Source organism: Chanodichthys erythropterus, chromosome 16, assembly GCF_024489055.1.
Source record: "Chanodichthys erythropterus isolate Z2021 chromosome 16, ASM2448905v1, whole genome shotgun sequence".
Lineage (NCBI taxonomy): Eukaryota > Metazoa > Chordata > Actinopteri > Cypriniformes > Xenocyprididae > Chanodichthys > Chanodichthys erythropterus.
The window spans coordinates 34560115-34582254 of NC_090236.1; the positions used below are offsets into that span (position 1 = coordinate 34560115).

General features: G+C 35.4%; 1 protein-coding gene across 5 annotated transcripts in view; it reads right to left on the reverse strand.

Moving 5' to 3' along the window:
* LOC137002447 (dynein light chain Tctex-type 5-B) overlaps positions 1-22140 on the reverse strand; it is a 72225-nt gene that overhangs the window by 23701 nt on the left and 26384 nt on the right. For 4 of the 5 annotated variants that reach the window (XM_067362089.1, XM_067362088.1, XM_067362090.1 and 1 more), the window contains one exon: positions 3567-3674. The gene's annotated coding sequence lies outside the window, so the exon portion shown is untranslated. Of the gene's footprint in view, positions 1-3566; positions 3675-10041; positions 10240-10412; positions 10450-22140 lie in introns of those variants that run through there. The other variant, XM_067362087.1, reaches the window with a different exon arrangement.

A 22140-nucleotide genomic window follows, 5' to 3' on the forward strand; every position in this document is an offset into this window, starting at 1 on the left:
GTGGCACGTCTGGAGCGCAGGTCCATGTCGGTGACCTTTTCGAGTAGATTAACACAGCGTGAGGATGCTCTGAGGTTGAGAACAGAGTCTTACCGCTAAGGGTCGACTGAACAAAAACAAAGATGCTCTTACTGTGTTTTTAGGTTATTTTCAAAGTTCTCAGGCGACGTGTGGCGAGATATATTGCTTCAGGGGATTACCTTAGAAATATAAGAGCTATTAAAGCTGGCCAAAAGATAAAATTAGTTTTTATGGGAGTGACAAGTGAAACTCCCTTATGTCTGTCTGTTGTAAAAACATAAAAATTGGCGGCTCGCCTTGTGAGGGAATGTTTTATGGGAGGAAAGATACAGCAGGAATTCAACTTATCTGTGATTTATTTTGACTGATACGTCTGGACTCTTTCCGTGTTTAGCATCACAACTGTTTATGAGCCATTCCTTTGTTGCTTAAGTCTGTAAAAAAAAAAAAAAAACACACTGCACCTTTATTAATCTAAATCAGTGTCCTTCTCAAATCTTCACAGAACACTGTGCTCTCTCGCCTGGTACAGGAGACTCTGTGATATGTGAGCAGAGCTGTGATTTTACTCATCTAGCGTTTGCATGAGCACTCTGCTGACGGGAAGCAATCAAATGAGTCCAAACTCCCTCCCGAGAGTATCTCTGAGCCAGCCAAACACAGCCCAAAATACTGCTGTCTGAAACAAGCTAGATTTCTATTGAGAGGACACTGTTCCTCCTTAGGATTGCACCCTGATAAAAAGAGGATCTTTATCGGTTAAAAATACAGAGTCAAGACACCGCATGAGACACATGACGTGTGCATGATTAGATTGAGTCATGTCTTTGCAGGACAGAACATCATCAACAACAACAAGATAATTCATGGCTTCGATATGTGCACACCAGTGCATGTGTCTAAAGTTAACATGAGCTTCAAAATGACAGGGTGGTAATGGATACTTTATGGATTGCCAAGTATTTGGATCGCCTAGATCAGTGTTTGTCATGACTGATTCTGCAAACAGGGATGTTCCTGAAGCCTATATAGAAATGTAGACAAATATTTAAAAGAAATCAAAGATCAAAAGTAACACAATATTTGTGATGGTCATATTTAAAATGACAACACAACTGTGAGACTGTGAAGCCAATATGATGCTGCTGTCCTTATATTACTCATCAAGCTGAATCATATATTTTTAGATATATAAAGTTAGATATATTCTGTACCTCTCTTACTATTTCCGTCATATTGTTTAACGGCAACATTAGTAAGACTGGCACGTTACGCTATTTCACAGCCCTAATGCACTGGTTCATTTTTCAGTCCAAAGCCCCCCGTTGTCAAAGACGATACTTGAAGATACCCAAGATAAATGACTAAACTACCCAAATATGAAAAGATAAGAGTGGCAATAAATTAAAATTCAATAAAATAATTATAAATAATTTAAATAATTAAATTCCATAATCCCAGAGGTTTTACCATTTTACACTCATTAATTATTATTATTATTTTTTAGTATTATTGATTTAAGTACTCACAAATAGACATTTCTTCCTAATAAAATTTATATAGATAAAAAAATATACTCATAATAAAATTGCCCATAACATTATAGGTTTTTATTAATTTCCATAACTTTTCCAGGTCTAGAAATCGGAAAATATCTGCATACACTCTAAAAAATGCTGGGTTAAAAACAACCCAAGTTGGGTTAAATATGGACAAACCCAGTGATTGGGTTGTTTTGACCCAGCGGTTGGGTTAAATGTTTGCCCAATGTGCTGGGTAGTTTTATTTAACTCAACTATTGTTTAAAAATGACTATATGGCTGGCTTAAAATGAGCGCAAAATATGTTGGAAATTAAAAGTCAGACACATAATTACTAGAGGCAACAATAATAATCAAAAGATGAACATTTATTAATAAGCAATTTAATAAATGTTTATTATTTAATTATTATTAATTAAACATATTAATAAATGTTATTTTCCAACCTATTTTGGGTTCATTTTAAGTGGTCCATAAAACATCAGTTGAGTTAAATAAAAACTACCCAGCAGGTTGGGTTAAAGATTCAACCCAACAGCTGGGTCAAAACAACCCAGTTGCTGGGTTTGTCCATTTTTAACCCAACTTGGGTTGTTTTTAACCCAGCATTTTTAGAGTGTACATACAGGTTTTCCAAGACTTGTGGGGATCTTCTTACCAAAGCCCATCGCTTTGCTTCAGAAGGCCTTTATTAACCCCCTGGAGCCGTGTGGATTACTTTTATGATGGATGGATGCACTTATTTGGGCTTCAAAATCGCCAGCGCCATTCACTACCATTATAAAGCTTGAAAGAGCCAGGATTTTTAACATAACTCTGATTGTGTTTGTCTGAGAGAAGATAGTCATATACACCTAGGATGGCTTGAGGTGAGTAAATCATGGAATAATTGTAATTTTTGGGTGAACTATCCCTTTGAGTATCGTAAAAAAAAATTATATACAGCACCTTTAAAGGGGCAGTTCACGCAAAAATGAAAGTTTTGTAACCAAACAGATCTTGCCTCCCTTTGACTTCCATAGTATTTCCCCCCCCCCCCTTACTATGGTAGTCAATGGAGGGTAAAATCTGTTTTTTTTTACTTACATTCTTCCAAATATCTTCCTTTGTGTTCAGCAGAACAAAGAAATTTATACAGGTTTGGAAAAACTTGAGGGTGAGTAAATGATGACAGAATTTTCATTTTTGGGTGAACTAACCCTTTAAGTTATCGACATGTTATTTCTGAATGTTCTCTGAACGTTTAAAATGTCCAGTTTTATCTAGGTTATGCAAACTTTAAGGAAACATTCCATTTTAACATTCTGCAGACATTTTGAGAATGTTACTTTTGAATGTTTTCTGAACATTCTGAAACATTCTGAGAATGTTGTGCTAATGTTTTGAGAACATTATGAAAGACCAGAGATAACTTCGAACGAATGCTCTATGAACGTTACTGGAGCCAAAGTTCTGAGAATGTTCCCTGTTCGCTGGGATGGCGGAAGTATTATGATCGGGATCGGATTCGTACTACACACACATGCATAAGTCAAGAAGTTCTTCATCAAATTCAGTACATGATAGTAGCATTTGGATACATCCCCTGGCCAAGATCGATCATCTTGCTAATCAGACATGCACAGGTGCAGAAATCAGCCCTTGAAAAATGGAGCATTTGCCCCCCACCGTGTACTTCACATTTACTTCCCGAAGCACCACAGGCCTGCTCTCTGTATTAATCTTGCAACATTATAGCAGTGATTAATCAGGGTACAGTCTGCTGAGGCTGGCAGAGGGGCTTCCCAGCGAGAGACAGAAAGAGAAAGAGCATCAGAGAGAGAGAAAGAAAGAGACAGAAAGAGAGTGAGAAGTTCTCATTTGCTCATTGTATTTCCAGTCACACATTATCTCCTCAGGCAGCCGCCCCCACCCCCTTCTTTTCTCTTTTTCTCTGTCTTTTCTCTCCCTCTCTCTCTCCCCCTCACATCTGTTTCCTGGGGTGATGTTCATGTTGCTACTTACTTTCCAGAACACATTTGATTCCATCCAGGGGAAAACCTGGTGTGCTGGAATGTCCAGGCACCAGGTGCAGCAGCGTTCTCTGCTTTTCACATCAAGGCTTCATGATCTCTATGCCAAAAAAAGAAGAAGAAGGAATAATTAGTGTACACACTAAACAGTGATTGCTACTGAAGAAACGGCTCTATGCAACAATTAAACACAGCTTTATCATAGGCAAATGATCGTTTAGGGATTGTTTACTGTGAACACTGAGTAAAAAATAAAACAGGGAGTCGATTTACGTAATTAAGCATCAACACATCTACACAGTTAGATGGGACCCCTGTATGGAACTGTTCCTGTTGCCATGGGAAACATCCAAACCTATCATCACATCAAGGATATGATGAGTCATCCACAGGCAGATCCATATTTATACTCCGTCACCCTGGTCGGTTACGTCCCCCACCCCCATTCCTCTCAATTTCCATATATGTTTATTAGTCGGATGTAAGATCTTAGCAGTAAAGCAAAAACACAACTGTGAGTCATGTGTAACTTCCTATGGTATATGCTTCATGAATAGATTCAGTTATAAATATTCAAGTTTATAGTCATATTCATGGGTCATGGCTCATATTTACGCTATCATTCAAAAGTTTGTCTGTAAGAGTTTTTGAGCATAATGCTCACCAGGCTGAGCAAAATACAGTAAAAACAGTATTAAAATATATATTAATATATTAAAATAACTGATAAACTTCTATTTAAAGTTTGTTACATGATATTTTAATGAATAGAAAGTTCAAAAGAACAACAAATAATTTTTTTGTAAGTCTTTTCTGTCACTTTTGATCAATTTAATGCATCTATGTTAAATAAACGCATTAATTTATTGAAAAAAAATGTCAAATGATTTATATAAACGTATTAAACAATTTATATTATGCATAAATGTTTAAAAAGTTGGCATGGCAAAAAACTGGCATGGCAAAAAATTAAAATATTAATATAACCTATACAGATCATTTAAAATAAAATAACAATATACAAAATAATTGAACAAAAAAGTGTTTTATTATAAGTCAAAAATATGAACATCACTGAATCAACTTAAATATATTAGGTTACATCAACAAAACTTAAGGTAATTGCAATAAAATAAATAAAATAAAATAAAATAAAATAAAATAAAATAAAATAAAATAAAATAAAATTAAATAAAAAATAAAAAAATAAAATAAAATAAAATAAAATAAAATAAAAATAAAAATTCATGTAATTGTACATCCACATGCTGTGGTAAACACAATGCCATCAGTAGACACAAAACAGAAGAACAGATATGTCAAATGATTTATATAAACGTATTCAACAATTTATATTAGACATAAATGTTTAAAAAGTTTAACTGGCATGGCAAAAATTAAAATATTAATATTACCTATACAGATCATTTAAAATAAAATAATATTATACAAAATAATTGAACAAAAAAGTGTTTTATTATAAGTCAAAAATATGAACATCACTGAATCAACTTAAACATATTAGGTTACATCAACAAAACTTAAGGTAATTGCAATAAAATAAAATAAAATAAAATAAAATAAAATAAAATAAAATAAAATAAAATAAAATAAAATAAAATAAAATAAAATAAAATAAAATAAAATAAAATAAAATAAAATAAAATAAAATAAAATAAAATAAAATAAAATAAAATAAAATAAAAAATAAAAAAATAAAATAAAATAAAATAAAATAAAATAAAATAAAAAATAAAATAAATTAAAATAAAAATAAAAATTCATGTAATTGTACATCCACATGCTGTGGTAAACACAATGCCATCAGTAGACACAAAACAGAAGAACAGATATGTCAAATGATTTATATAAACGTATTCAACAATTTATATTAGACATAAATGTTTAAAAAGTTTAACTGGCATGGCAAAAATTAAAATATTAATATTACCTATACAGATCATTTAAAATAAAATAATATTATACAAAATAATTGAACAAAAAAGTGTTTTATTATAAGTCAAAAATATGAACATCACTGAATCAACTTAAATATATTAGGTTACATCAACAAAACTTAAGGTAACTGCAATAAAATAAAATAAAATAAAATAAAATAAAATAAAATAAAATAAAATAAAATAAAATAAAATAAAATAAAATAAAATAAAATAAAATAAAATAAAATAAAATAAAATAAAATAAAATAAAATAAAATAAAATAAAATAAAATAAAATAAAATAAAATAAAATAAATATAAAAAAAAAATAATAATAATAATAATAATAAAAAATAAAATAAAAATAAAAATTCATGTAATTGTACATCCACATGCTGTGGTAAACACAATGCCATCAGTAGACACAAAACAGAAGAACAGACTCGAAAACCAAGAGACTTAGATAATGTAGCTGAAACAAAATACAGTGCAATTATGTTCTAAATCACTGGTCTCTTTGAGCAGAGGGTAATGCTGTTTTGGTGGCAGACACACAGGGTGATTTCCCATGCTGTGTGCGAGAGGAATGTAAACAGTGGGGTGAGAGGGCTGACACCATGGGTGTCTGAGAGTGTTTTCCTAAGCCTAGTCTCTCCTAGCTTTACAGCACGTAGGTGTGAGATGCTGCACAGTTAATAGCACCCTTCGAGTGAAATAACGCACCACGCAAGCTTCTCACACAGGCAGCTGACACCTTTCTAAACACTGCACAGGCTCGTAAAGGCCTGTTTCTCTGTGTGTGTCAGCAGGGGGGGAGACTTTTATCATCTTGACTGGCTTTAATATAGATTCCACATGGAATGACAAATCGGCTCCGGCCCTGTTTCTCAACTACACATCAAAGTAAAGAAGACAGTTCATGAGCTCAAGATGTCTAGTAGAGGATATTCTAAACTTTGACCCTTGAGTATAAATGCTGAGGATAGTCGTTCAGAACTAGTCCTTGCATTCATTCATCAGCTGATCGTTGAAGGTTGCAGAATGGTGCAATGGCACTGACTCTCATTGTTAATAACTGAAGTGATTCAGAGAGTAACAAATATAAGAGGTGTTTTAATGGAAATTCAGAGAATGGTGCCACATGTGATGCATGGGTGTAGAGGAGGAAAACAACAACAGCCTTGAATATAAATGGCCAGACAGCTTGTATAAAGACCCATTTATACTGTGACTGAAAAACAGGAAGAAATTTGTACTTTTATTTAGCAAGGACACATTAAATTGACCAAAAGTGAAACTAATGAAATTTCTAATGTTACAAAAGAGTTCTATCTAGAGTCCAATAAATGTTGTTCTTCTGAACATATAAAAAAAAAAAAAAAATCCATTATGGTTTCCACAAAAAATATTAAGCAGCACAACTGTTTTCAACTTTTATAAGAAATGTTACCTGAGCACCAAATCAGAAAATTCAGCTTTGTCATCACAGGAATAAATAAAGTTAAAAAATACTAAAATAGAAAAAAAAAAAAAAAAATCTTAATATTTCACCATATTATTGTTTTTCTTGTATTTATATGATCAAAAAAAAAAATGCAGCCTTGGTGAGCTTAAGACTTCTCTCAAATAAACAAATAAATAAATCAACCTTACAGATCCCAAAGTGTAAATTTTTCAAACTTTTTTTTACCCAATAATAGAATATTAGATAGATAACCTGGTTTCTTGAGACTCCCCTGCTAGTTCACTGTTAATGATATGCTACGTATGGCACGTAGGTAGTTTGTGACATCACTGCGGGTTTGAGATTCTTTTTTTCACTGCAGTTTTAAAGAGAAAATACTCAGCAATGGTGTTGACTGATGAGTTTGCACATGGTTTGTTCTAAAGCATCAGCATAGACATATAAACAACATTAAAAACTTGATTTTCACCACAGGGGATCTAAGTAAAGCTCTGATTCACCACTTAGCATTACGCCTAAAGCTTTCAAACATAATGTCTCGGAGTTGAACTCAGTTGCCCTGACAACAGCAGCAGCCCTGGTCTCCGGTCAACACGTCAGACACACGGAGTAATCACAGAATGAGCTCACTGAGTCTGAGCCGGAAACGAATGAGTGTCTATGAGTCTCATCAAACACATCGACACATGTGACACATGAAATGGCCCATCATGGCCCCCTTGACGACAACACACTGCTGTTTCATTGTCTTGGATATGATTTTATGTCTGTTAATCATTCCTATTATTGGTTCTATGCAATGCCCTAATTTGCTATTGGATGAACTAATTACAAAGACTATTCCCAAATCAAGTTTTATTAATACAGTATATCTCAATAGTTCTTCCAAAACAGCAAGGAAATTAAATATCAAGCAGACTTTTGTCTAAAGTGATAGTTCAACCTAAAATGATCATGTCATTCCAAACCTGCATGACTTTCTTACTTCTGTGGGACATAAAAGAAGATTTTTCTCAAAATAATTTTCATTTTTGGTTAAAATATCTTATATGAGGGTGCTTTCACACTTGGTTCAATTTCCTGGTCTGAACCCGAGTTCGATTACTCCCCCCCTCCCCCCGCTGGACTGTGTTCAGATTATATTATTTGGGTCTGAACCGTGGTGTGTTTGCGTCATCAAAGCAGCAGCTGTTTATCCAGTTGCTTGGTAACAACGACACAGGAGAGGCGGCAAAATGCGTAGCATTGCTCACCTCACTTTTATATTTTTGAATCATTGGTTTTGTTTCCAAAGCTTAAGTACGTAACAGCACTTGTGTTTATCTGTTGCAAATGCTCTAAAAGAACGTTGAAGGCGAGCAGAAATAAAATACACCTCTCTGCTTGCAGTGCATCAGTTACGGTCATTAGGAAAGTGAGTGAAACACACACAAACACACATTTTTATAAGTCATTGAAGCGTTAATTCACCCAAAAATGAAAATTATCCCATTTACTCACCTTCCAGCCATCCTAGGTGTATATGATCTCTTTCAGAGGAACACAATCGGAGTTATAATAAAAAATATCCTGGCTCTTCCAAGCTTTATAATGGTAGTGAATGGGGGGTGGGGGGCGCCAAAAAATGAATCCGTCCATCATAAAGTAATCCATACGGCTCAAGGGGGTTAATAAAGGCTTTCTGAAGCGAAGCGATGAGATTTTGTAAGAAAAATAGCCATATTTAAAACTTTATAAACTAAAATAACATTAACATAAAATAACATAATAGCTTCCGGCGGACGACCGTATGCATACTGCACAAGTCGACTTGCGCCACAAGAGTAACCCCCTGACGTGATGAATAAAATAAAAAATATAAAAAATAAAATAATAAGATAAAATAAAATAAAATAATAAAATAAAATAAAAAAAATAAATAAATAAATAAATAAAATAAAATAAAATAAAATAAAATAAAATAAAATAAAATAAAATAAAATAAAATAAAATAAAATAAAATAAAATAAAATAAAATAATCCATGTGGCTCAAGGGGGTTAATAGAGGCCTTCTGAAGTGAAGCGATGAGATTTTGTAAGAAAAATAGCCATATTTAAAACTTTATAAACTAAAATAACTAGCTTCCGACGGACGGCCGTATGCATACTGGACTTGCGCCACAAGAGTAACCCCCTGACGCGATGAATGACGCAGGATGTTGGAGTAGCGTACGCTTAGACGCTTTCACAGTTCAAACAAATAGGCCTGGGCAACAAACTCAAGCTCCTCTACTCTTATATTGAAATCCTCCAACATCTCTCTTTAAAATTTCTCGTTTTAGACTTCTAATCCTCTGCGCTTCCGCATTCGTCATTGCATCATGTGGCGGGTCAGAGGTTACTCTTCCACTGCAAACTGATGCAAGGCTAGTTATTATAGTTAAAAAGTTTGGATATATAAATATGGATATTTTTCTTACAAAAACCCATTTCTTTGCTTCAGAAGGCCTTTATTAACCCCCTGGAGCTGTATGGATTACTTTTATGATGGATGGATGCTTTTTGGGGAGCTTCAAAATCTCGCCCCCCCATTCACTGCCATTATAAAGCTGGAAGAGCCAGGATATTTTTAAAAATATCTCCGATTGTGTTTGTCTGAAAGAAGATAGTCACATACACCTAGGATGGCTTGAGAGTAAGTAAATCATGGGATAATTTTCATTTTTGGGTGAACTATCCCTTTAATAGCGGTTTAATTTAGTATGATTGCATTCACATCAGCCGTAGCGTAGCCGTAGAACCGTAGCGGAGTTGACATAAACTGTACCCCAGACCACCCTTTTTAGACAGACTTGGGTACGATTGGAGATATTATACCTACATTTGAGAGCATAAGTGAGAACTCCTGAGCAATGAAAACCAACAGATGAGCAATACTCCTCTGAGTAACTATACATACTGTAAATAACCAACACGCTATGAACTATTAAATCATGAACATCAGTTCAGATACAACAAAGCTTTAACTTTTAGTACCAGATCTAAAATTCTCAAAGTCAGCTTCTGGGAAAAACATACTCACCAAAGTGAGTTTTTAATCAGAGGAAAGCATCTGAACAGGTCAGAACAGCTGATCTAGAAGAAAGTTCACATGGGCCACATAAGCACTGAGGCAGGAAGGCATGTAGCCCGAGCTCCATTAAATTAAGTGAGTAAAGCAAAGCAGCCCAAATGATGAATCATGACTGCCACCAGCAATGTGCACCTCTCCAGAGCAGAACTAAGTGAGAGAAAGCAGTATAATTATGTAAGTGAGCTGAAATAATCCAGGGAATAAAAAAAACAAAGCCTGAATAAATCATATAAGCTATTTGATTGCTTTGTCTCCTGAAAGTGGACTCCTTATTTCTGCAACAAAGAGATATACATACATAAAAGCACACATATACACACATTTATAATTCAGGAGATCAGCTTAACAATGAGTCTGTGGCTGCCTGTGCTGGTGATGTGGGAAAATCAATAGAAGTTTTCCATAAAACAAGATGACAGCAATAAAAGATTTACAGCAGAAGGATGGGACCATTGCCTGCCGTCACAGCTTATTTTATATGGTGGCCAATTAAAATTGTGAGCATAAAATACCCTTGAGATTTTGCTGAGGTTTTGATTTCATTTCACACCTTTTGCTGACAGGAACTCAAATGTTCACACCAAGGAGTACGCAGAGCATAAATCTGCATGAAAGTTAATTCATGCAGATCGAACTGTGTTATTGTTGTCATCTAAAGTGAAACCTAAATGAAAACATTTTCATTTTAACTGAAACAAAAATAAAAAAGGCCAAAAAAAAAGGCTGCGGCCCCTTTAAATGCTCACGCTCCCCGCCCACGGAGCTCGCGCTTGCCTTGAACAGCATAAACAAAGTTCACACATCTAATATAACCCTTAAAATGGATCTTTACAAAGTGTTCGTCATGCAGCATGTCTAATCGCGTAAGTATGGTGTTTATTTGGATGTTTACATTTGATTCTGAATGAGTTTGATAGTGCTCCGTGGCTAAAGCTAACATTACACACTCTTGGAGAGATTTATAAAGAATGAAGTTGTGTTTATGAATTATACAGTCTGCAAGTGTTTAAAAATGAAAATAACGACAGTTTTGTCTCTGTGAATACAGTAAGAAATTATGGTAACTTTAACCACATTTAACAGTACATTAGCAACATGCTAACGAAACATTTAGAAAGACAATTTACAAATATCACTAAAAATATCATGATATCATGAATCATGTCAGTTATTATTGCTCCATCTGCCATTTTTCGCTGATGTTCTTTCTTGCTTACCTAGTCTGATGGGTCAGCTGTGCTCAGATCCAGACGTCCTGCCCTTGTCTAATGCTTGAACATGAGCTGGCATATGCAAATATTGGGGGCGTACATATTAATGATCCCGACTGTTGCGTAACAGTCGGTGTTATGTTGAGATTCGTCTGTTCTTCTGAGGTCTTTTAAACAAATGAGATTTATATAAGAAGGAGGAAACAATGGAGTTTGAGACTCACTGTATGTCTTTTCCATGTACTGAACTCTTGTTATTTAACTATGCCGACGTAAATTCAATTTTTAATTCTAGGGCACCTTTAATAAGCTGTTGTTTTGTCCGACAAGCCATGGCACTGTCATGCCACACAGAGTGAAAAATAGAGCAAAGAGGACACTGACAACACGTCAACAGACAAGACAGAGCAGGTTACTTATGATATTAAACATAAAAAAGTCGCAGCTTTCAAACTGTCATTTTTTAAGAAATTCGAACAATAAAAAACGTTTTGTGGCTCTTAAATGTGTCGCGACAGATCGCTGTAGTGCCTCAGCTCAAGAGGCTTGTGAACTGATCATCTCTTCCTACTAGTTAATTTATAGCATCAAACAAACAACATGAATGAACATCAGAAGGAATGTTGTTTCAAACGCAGAAAGACATCAGTACACACCATTTTTCAAGTTCAAGTCCACCGAGGTTAATCTTCTAACTCCAGACTACTTTGTCAGACAAAATGGCAGATTCGGCGTTATGATTGGTTAGATCGCTTGTCAATCAAACTCCTGAGGAAGGGTCAATTCCAGCACCTGCATTCAAAGTCATAAAGGTTTATATAAAAAAAAAAAAATGGCACACTTGGCAAATCTGCTTCCTAGGATGCTTACACAGATCTATCATTATACATAACTATCATTTTTGTTTCTGGTTTTGTCTAACAATGTGTCCAAGTATACACTTAAGTCTTAACCAGTTATATCTCAGATATGTCTACCATCACAAGCATTCATTATCAGATACTACGCTAATGTACAGGAATGTTTCAGGAATACCTAGGCATGTGTTTCTCTTTCACAAGCATGAAATATTTTCTCAGGGAGAAGCAAATACCTGCATACTGTTTGTTTTTAAACTATAATCAGCCCTTGAGCACTAGAAAGTTATTCAGCACTTCAAATGACAACATCACTGAGTGTGTTATGCAACTGCCTACATGTGTGTCATGTGAGCGTTCAGAGTCCTTTGCAAGTTAGACTCACAATATTATGGGAATAACACTTTTCTGTTTTAGAAAATTGAATTTTTAAGTTTACAGTTTATCACATTCTATAGAGAATATACTGATAATATAAATCACACTTAAAGGGACAGTTCACCCAAAAATTTAAATGTTGTCATCATTTATTCACCCTTGTGTTGTTCCAAACCTGTATGAATTTCTTTATTCTGCTAAACACACACAAAAAAAAAAGCTATTTTAAAAAAATGTATATAACCAGACAGTTGACAGCACCCATTGACTTCCAAAGTAGGAAAAAAATTACTCAATGGGTGCCGTCAACTGACCGGTTACCAACATCCTTTAAAATATGTTCTTTTGTGATCAGCAAAAGAAAGAAGCATATACAGGTTTGGAACAACTTGAGCATGAGTAAACGATGACAAAATTTTTATTTTTGGCTGAACTATCCCTTTAAGATCTACCTAATAAACTGGATCTACAAAGCAGGGGAAACGCTCATCTCCTTAAGCCAGTGCTGAATCAATATGCACCTGGCAGAAGATCAATGCTTGGCGTCATTTCTCTGTTTGCTGTGTGGTAATCTGCACTGTAAGGAATTAGGTTACACATCACATCCTTGAATGTACTTCCTGTCGCCTGCCTGCTCGTTTGCCTCCGTTCGCTCTCCTTCAAATTGCATCCATTCAGTTTCAATGGATTGCTCTAAGCAGTATTTTTCGATCCATTCATTCGGTCATGGAGTTGCATATAATGCATGTGAAAACAGCAGGGTTTGAACAACAGTTCAAAGCCGAAGTGCTTACAAAGAATTATTCGGAGTCCTTGAGCGTTTCCGTGCAAGGGTAATTGACTGCTTTGAAATGCTGTTGGAGCGTACAGCTGTAGCACTGAAGTCTGAGACCGATTGCAATTTCTATGCTAGCGCTGTTAATGAGGCCAATGTAATGCAGTGCATCTTCAACAGCACACACGCCAAAACAAGTTTAATGGTTGACAGCAGTGGACTGCTATTTGTCTAAGGCCACTGAAACTGAGAATTTTAGCAGTGTTTCAATATGACCTTGTTTGAGTGATGTAATCCTCTAGAGAGGAATGTCACCTCAAAAGAGATTACAAAAGAATTTGCCACGCGCTGACACACAGCTTTGAACCAAACGTGGACTCGGAAATGATCCTTCAGTCTTCATTTACTACTGTTTGTTCCAAACAACATGAGTTAACTATTATAGTTAACTAAAACCAAAACTATGAAATGTTAAAGGTACAATATGTAAACTTTTTGCAGTAAAATATCCAAAAACCACTAGGCTAGTGTTATATATTTTGTCCAGCTGATTACAAACAATATCTTTAATGTTTTCAACTACTTGTAAATAATGAGAAAATTCCCATTCTAAACAGTGACACGGGGCAGTGCAGTCGCCTGTCAATGACGTCAGTTACCTTTGTTACCGCCTTTACTGACGTAGAAACCACATGACAACAGTGCCGTGGACAAATGCGGAAGTAGTGTCTAGCGTCCAGCAAACCACTAGCTTGCTTCAAGCAGTTCCTTATTTACTTCTTGCACGTTTTATGGTGGATTGTGTTACTTATTTATGGAACATAATTACTGTTTACCATCTGCCGCTGGTTCTGTCGACAAGGACAGCTCCCGTAAACTCATGACGGGAAAAGCGGAAGCGGCGCCGGCGACTGTGTCATAATAAAAGTCCCGCTGCTTGTGAGGCGTGTGTTGATCAATTGCTCCAGCTCCTCGTTCAGCTCCCGCAACACTCGATCCTGCTCTGCTTCATACTACAGTAACGTTAATAATCACATCCACGTACATGAGTTCTTCCAGACTCCAATCCCTATTCTTTTGCACCGTCCATTGAGATGGAGACCACATGTCCCAAGTTTCCGCTCTAAAACTTGGCGTCATCAAACTACGCCTTTGTTTTGAATAGGCTTCTAGCGACCTCTAGTGGAAAAAAATATCACAAATTGTACCTTTAACAGAAATAAAACAATACATAACTTAAACTAATTGAATTTCAGCTATGTGACAAGGCAACATTACTCATTTGTATTTGATTTGAAGAGTAAGTTCACCCAAAAATTAAAATTATCCCATAATTTACTCACCCTCAAGCCATGCTTGGTGTATATGACTTTCTTCTTTCAGCCAAACACAATCTGAAAAATATCCTGGCTCTTCCAAGCTTTATAATGGGAGTGAATAGTAACTGAGATTTTGAAGCCCAAAAAATGCACATCTATAGATCATAAAAGTAATCCATATGAATCCAGGGGGGTAATAAAGGCCTTCTGAAGTGATGCATTTTTGTAAGAAAAAAAATATCTGTGTTTATAACTTTATAAACTGGAATCACTGGCTTCCATACGTGAGTCGCTACCAGGAGAAAACTGAGCTTTGAAGACGTATTGACGAATGTGGAAGAGCAGACGATAGAACAAAAAACACCGGTTACAAATTAGAAGTACAAAATGAGAATTAATGTCAGATGAGATTGAGTTTGTTGTCCAGCCCTATTTATTTGAACCGCGAGAGGCGTCTACTGTCGCCTAAGCTTTCGCTACATCCTACATCATAAGCCGGAACTCAACTCTCTCATGAACATGCAGACGGATGTTACCGGAAGCTAACAGTTTATAAAGTTAAAATTATGGATATTTTTTTTGTAAAAATGCATCGCATCACTTCAGAAGGCCTTTATTAACCCCGTGGAGCCGTATGGATTACTTTTATGATGGATGGATGTGCTTTTTTGGGCTTCAAAATCTCAGGTACTATTCACTCCCATTATAAAGCTGGGAGAAGTCAGGATATTTTTTAATATAACTTTGATTGTGTTTGGCTGAAAGAAGGAAGTCATATGGATGGCTTGAAGGTGAGTAAATTAAGGGATAACTTTCATTTTTAGGGTTAACATGATGCACTAAAATAACAGAAATAATAAAAATCAATAAAACACTAAAGAGACAGTAACTAATATTAAGCAATTACAATAAATAGGGACTGAAGAATGCAAAAATACCATGAAAGAATCATAAACGTAATCTACATGGTTTAGCCAATGTCTAATCTTCTGAAGACATTAAAGAAAAGCTTTATGATACACAGACTAAAATTTACTGATAATACTGATATTTTGATAATAGTTAATAACGCAGTCAGAACTAATGGTGTGTTTCCAATTGTCATTGGAAGTGGAAAAGTCCTAGTTCCCAGTAGGAACTTTTAACTGAAACGTCTTCTGAAGTCGGAGTTGCGACTGGGAAACTCAGAGGAAGTGCAACAGTCCTGACTTCAGAATCCAATATGGCTGCTCAGCGCATCAACCGTAGTGAAACGATATAATATATTGATTATTAGCACTTCTATTTTTCTGTGTCTCAATGAACTCAGTGGCTCTATTTGTGGGCGTGACTTTGACATTATCTGTGATTACAACGTTCCTCTTACGAGGTAAATGGAACACAGCATAAATCAGTCCGAATCATGAGTTACTCAAGATTTGAACTTCTCTGGTCCAGCTGTATCTGATTCAAAACAATGGTTTATCTACTTATCAAACATTACTATTTAAAATTCAATTTTCATACAAAACTATTGCATTTGTTGTCTGTTTTCCCCATTTTGGAGCTTCACAGTCCTTTTATTATATTGAAAAGACTGTAGTATACATCAAAAATTCACCCGCTGTGTCCCACAGAAGAAAGCCAGTTGGGAATGACGAGAGTGAGTAAATGATGACAGAATTTTCCTTTGTAGGTGAACTAGCCCTTTAACATCAAATATGCATTGAGGACACAGTGTGATTGTTGCAGGTCCTTGTTGGATTCCTCTCCTCACTAACTGTGCTAAAATAACCCTTCCAACAATCCAGGAGCAGGTGCAGAAATCAAAATGAAGCATCCTCATCAAAGTAATTAGCATTGCTTCACAAGAAGAGAATCTGAGGAGAGACGTGCGCATGGAAAATTCGAGAGAGAGAGAGAGAGTACATATAATTGCAGGGCTCAGACTCTGACTGGCAGAGACGTACTGATGCTCCTAAAGGAGCTCCATGAATATGCTGCAGCCCACACACAGATGGAGAGGGGCAAACACGCTCAGACAGTGCTGTGACACAGCAAAATGATGTCATCTCATTGTAGACGTGCTCTCCATTCATAATCGCATCAGACAAATGCCTCCTCACATAAAATATGCATTTATAGCAGCAGTCAATGTAAAACATACATACATACAGAGTTATAGTTCTGATTATGGAGTAATTTTCAATGTTTACTGTAAAACAATAAGCCTGCTTGCTTTTGCCCTAGTGCACATATGATCTGAAATGAACAACAACATCAATGTACAAAACAGAAAGAGAGGGCATTTGGCTAAAGGTGAAATGAGTTTTAGTTCAAACACATTGTGGAAAGTTTCAAAATTTGATACGTCACACAGCCTTTAGATCACTTATGAGTACAAATGCAAATTGTACGGATTTCCACAGGCTACAATCCAGCTCTAAGTACATTTTCTTGTTCTTTCAAACTGTCAAAACATATTACCTTACTGATAGGCCACTTCAGACAGAAACAGGGGTGAAAATGTAGTGTAACCCAGCTAACAGGGAACATTCTCAGGACTTTCTGACAAAATAGAAATGTTATTAGAAATGTTATCTGGTCTTAATGTTCTAAAAACATTAGCACAAAGAAAAAAAAAATACGTTTATATATTATTACTACTATCTAAACGTATTTTTTTTTCTTTGTGCTAATGTGCTAATGTTTTTAGAACATTATTAAAGACCAGATAACATTACATTTCTATTTTTCTATTTTTGTTTCAGAATGTTCAGAGCACATTCAAAAGTAACATTCTCAAAATGTTTGCAGACTGATAACATGGAATGTTTCCTTAACGACTGCATAACAATAATAATAATTTTTAAAACATTTAAAAAACATGACATTTCAGAGAACATTCAGAAATAAAGTTTTCATAACTTAATGGAAACAGTGTTATGAATCGATAACTAGGCTATAAAAACATTAAACATTAAATTCCATTTTATTGTTTTCACAAATGGATTCTTTCAATGACGAGAAAGGAACATTTTACTACTCTGAAGGTGTTTCCTGTATTACTATGCATGCAAAATACAGAAAGACTCAATGAGCAAATGTCAGCCGGTTCTTTTTAGTGAATCAAAATCATACAGCACGACCAGAGAAGTTCAATTCTCGAGCGAATGACTCATATGAGCAGGTTCTTTTCAGTGAATTAAAAAGATAAAGTGCACCAGAGATGTCTAATTCCAGAGCTAATGACTATTGAGCTTTTTTAATGAATCAAAAATCACTAAAAATTGATTCCATAAAGAAAGACTCCTATGACCTGGTTCTTTTTACTGCAGCATAAACTTACCACGCAACAAGATAAGTCCGGTCCTTGAGCAAAAAGGGCTTGTTCGAGATGCGTCGGCGCTGCGCAGACCGATCGGCGTATGACATCAAAGTACCATGAGAGCGATTCAAAAGCATAAGGAGTCGTATACTCTCCAAACGCTCTTGCTGTATTTTGATGTCATACGCCAATCGGTCTGTGCATCTCGAGCTTAATGACTCTTGCGAGCTGGTTGTAATAAGTGAAACACAACGCAAACAAACAAAGTCTGATACTAGAGCGAAAGACTTATGGTTCCTTTTAGTGAATCGGTTGTTTTTCAGATTAATCTGATACTGTTTTATGATTGTGAGTGAGACCTAAATCGTTGTTACTAGCTGGTTGTTCATATGACAATGTGTAAGTAAATATACACAATATACTAAGTTTTGTTAGTGGTATTTTATGAAAATCTTTTCTTCATTGTTGTTTATTATGAAATTAAAATGATCCCAGCATTTGGCAACAGAACTACTTTTCTAAGGAAGCATGTTTTCGCCACTAAATAAGGTAGCTAATTGTGACTTTTTATATCACAATTCTGACTTTTTTTCTTAGAATTGCGAGATTTAAACTCACAATTGCAAGTGATATAAAGTCAGAATTGCATGTTATAGCCTAAAGTCAGAATTGCGAGATATAAAGTTAATATTAACTTTGATATTACATGTTAAGTGGACAGTCAATCTTTCAGTCGTCTGCGTTGGATGCAGGCTTTCAAATAGCTCCGCGCGATGAGTCAGTTAATATGTGTGTGTATTGGCACGATTGTTCAATTAATTAGCCAATTTCGTTCATCATTATAAGTAGTAATAGGCTGAATTTTAAATAGGTAGCCTAATTCTAATACACGCAATGACTATTCATCATTACATTTTTATATTTATGTAGCCTACACAATAATATTCTTTTACACTGTAATCCTTTTGTTTTTAATATATGGCATGATATATTATATCATGATATATGGCATGTATGTGTGATGCGCATCCCTGTGTGGAATAAGCAAAGTCAACGCACACTGTGGACGCGCCCAGAGGCGCAGTTTCTACCAACGCACTCTAACAAAAAAATATTGCGCCATTGACTTTAGACCAGGTTTGAGTTGGTCTATGGCGCAGTCTATTTTCAGCTCCTTTAAATAGCAATGTGCCGGCAATGCACCTGAACACACCTCTTTTTTAGACCAGCACGCCCATGGGCGCACTAACTGGCGCAAATGCATTTACTAATTTAAGGCGGCGCTGAACAGGAAAACGCGAACGGCGCCGGACGCAAACTAGCAAACACACTTGCGCTGCACCTTGCATCGCATTGTGCCAGGTCAGGTGTATTATAGGGCCCTAAAACTAGTTATAGTCAGAATCGTGTGATATAAACTAGCAATTGCGTCTTATAAAGTCAGAATTGTGTGATATAGCCTAACTTACAATTGCGTCTTATAAAATCAGAATTGCGAGTTTATCTCACAATTGTGACTTTAAACTCGCAATTCTGATAAAAAACATCAGTCTTTTTTCCCTCACAATTGGACATTATAACATGCAATTGCGAGTTTAAATCAAGCAATTCTGACTTTATAACTCGCAATTGTGAAAAAAAGTGTGAATTCATGGTGGAAACAAGCTTTTTCCATACTTTTCTGCTTTCCAAATGTGTCTTCCTCAAATTCAAAAGTTAAGTACCTTAAATTAAGACAAATCAGAATTGGAACCCAAAACATTACTTTTTTTTATGATTACCATTCATATTTAGCAACTATGCAAAGTGAATTTTGGAAAGGATAGAAGTCGGCCGAGAAGAATCAATGGCAGATGTATGTTGTTAGTATTCATGTGACCCCCTACAAGACCCGTTTTGAATATCAGTATGTTCTGTGTTTACACGCTTGGTGCTGCATGAAAAGCGGCCTTGGGTCCAGCAGTCTGCAGACTCATCTTGGCTTTTGTGACGTAGCGGTCTGGCTTTTGTGTGGTCTTGACAGGTGGGGTAGACACACTCTGTCCGGAGGTTCGGAGCAGCGAGAGGGGTTCATCCCCCATCTGCCGCTGTGAAAGTGGGGCACGCGACCCTTGTAGCAGCCCCTCCCGGCACAGCCTTCGGCGGTAGAGGAAAGAGGCCCAACGGCATTGAGCACACAATAGACGAGTCTGCACGTCTGTCACTTGGGGCGTATAACACAGACCGGAGGCCCCCAAACAGTCCTTTTAGCTTTTCACTTAATGAAATGGAGTGTGTGTGCGTCTGTACACCTGTCACTGCATTGCCTTGGTTACTCCTTAAAGGAATTCTATTTCATGGTGTCTTTCTGTCCTTATGTGTTCATGCAGGCATAATATAGCTAGAGGGCTCAGCACATTTCTAAAAGCACAACTGCAGCGAACACCTGATACAGCCCTGACGAGTAAAAACTCATTTGCCCTTTCATTAGAAGTTGAACGTGGTTTTACACATTTAACAAGCCGGCAGAGCATTGAAGTCTGTCTCTGTGTTTCCGAAGGGCTTTTCCTTAGTGACATTTTGAGAAAGAACATGTAATTTGCACCTAAAACTTTTCTCATAATGTCAAACAATGACTAGAGTTTGCCAGGTCTCCACTTAAAAATGAAAAATTGTTTTGTAAGAAGGTAGAATATCATCCAAAATTGCTTTGTAAGATAAGGCAGAATATCGTCCAACTTAATAGAAACTCAATTGTCAAACAAAAGGTCAAAACAAAGCTTATTTATCAAGTGCTCAACATGCAGCCATTATTTAAATTAAACATTAAATAGATTGAAAATGAAATGTTATGTAATGTTATATAATGTAATGGCATTTGTATAGTCCAAAAAACAAATAAGCAACAAAACAAAAACAAATCAGAAAAAAAAGTAATAAAAATCACAGAAAATGTCAAATTGTTTTATATATATATATATATATATATATATATATATATATATATATATATATATATATATATATATATATATATATATATATATATATATATATATATATACACACACACACACACACACACACACTCTCTCACTACAATACTTTCAAATGTCTTAATGTTGGAAAAACAACTCTAAAATTGCTGTATATTGCTAAAACATTAACTCTAAAAAATAACTGTAAATAAAATACTGTTTTCAATTGAAACAGTAATATACAATAAAAACAACGCATTCTGGGTAATATTAGTAGTAGTTTTCGAGAAAGTAGCCTATAGGTCTCTTTTCTTAAAATGACAAATATTACCCAGAATGCATTGGTTTTATGGTATATTACTGTTTCAATGGAAAACGGTATATTACTGTGTAAATTTGTTGGTTTTTTTTTTTTGTCATTTCTTAAAATGTTGTCTTCATTGCTCTGTTTTGCATGCATACCCCTCTAAATATGCATAGCTACTTTTATAAATGTATATTTTACTAAATAATGTAAATTAATTATTACATGTATTTTATTTAATTGTTTATTTTAGAAAATTAATTGTTGTTGAAATGATGTGGAACAAGAAACCTCATGTCAAAAAGGTGTCAATCCCAGTAGTGCATTATTTTAAAAAGCCTAAATATAACCCTTTCTCTTTCTGTGTCCTCTATATCCCTCCCACACCTTTAAAACCAATGGCCACAACCTAGTTTAAAATGATGATGTCTGCAGACCAGAGAATTGAGTTTTAGCTTGGAGGAAGTTGTGGTTTGACCTGTGCTTTTTTATAAGTTTGGTTCTAATGATATCAATTGAGTATGGCATTATGTTCTTTTCAGTCTTATACACAGTGTTTGACACGTGAAGAAGGAAAACTAACTGATCTTCTTTGTCTTTAGCCATTGATTTATTGGAAGTGCCATTGGAAGTTCCTTAGAAAGTTTATGATACACTGTGAAGAAGGCATCAAACTGATTTTGCTAAAAATATGTCTGTGGCCATGTCATTTTCTACAACTAATGTTGTCACCTTAAGCTCATACTTAAAAAAAACTTTGTGTATATGCATTCTTGAAACACCCCCTCACATCCACAGGAAGGATATCCTTTACCGGCTGAGCAACAGTGACAGACTGTGCTTAGATTGTACATGCATATTCTTACACGAGAGAAAAACCCGTTAGAGTGTCTTTTGGAAAAGTCTAGTCAGTCAGCATAACATCCCCTTCATCCACCAC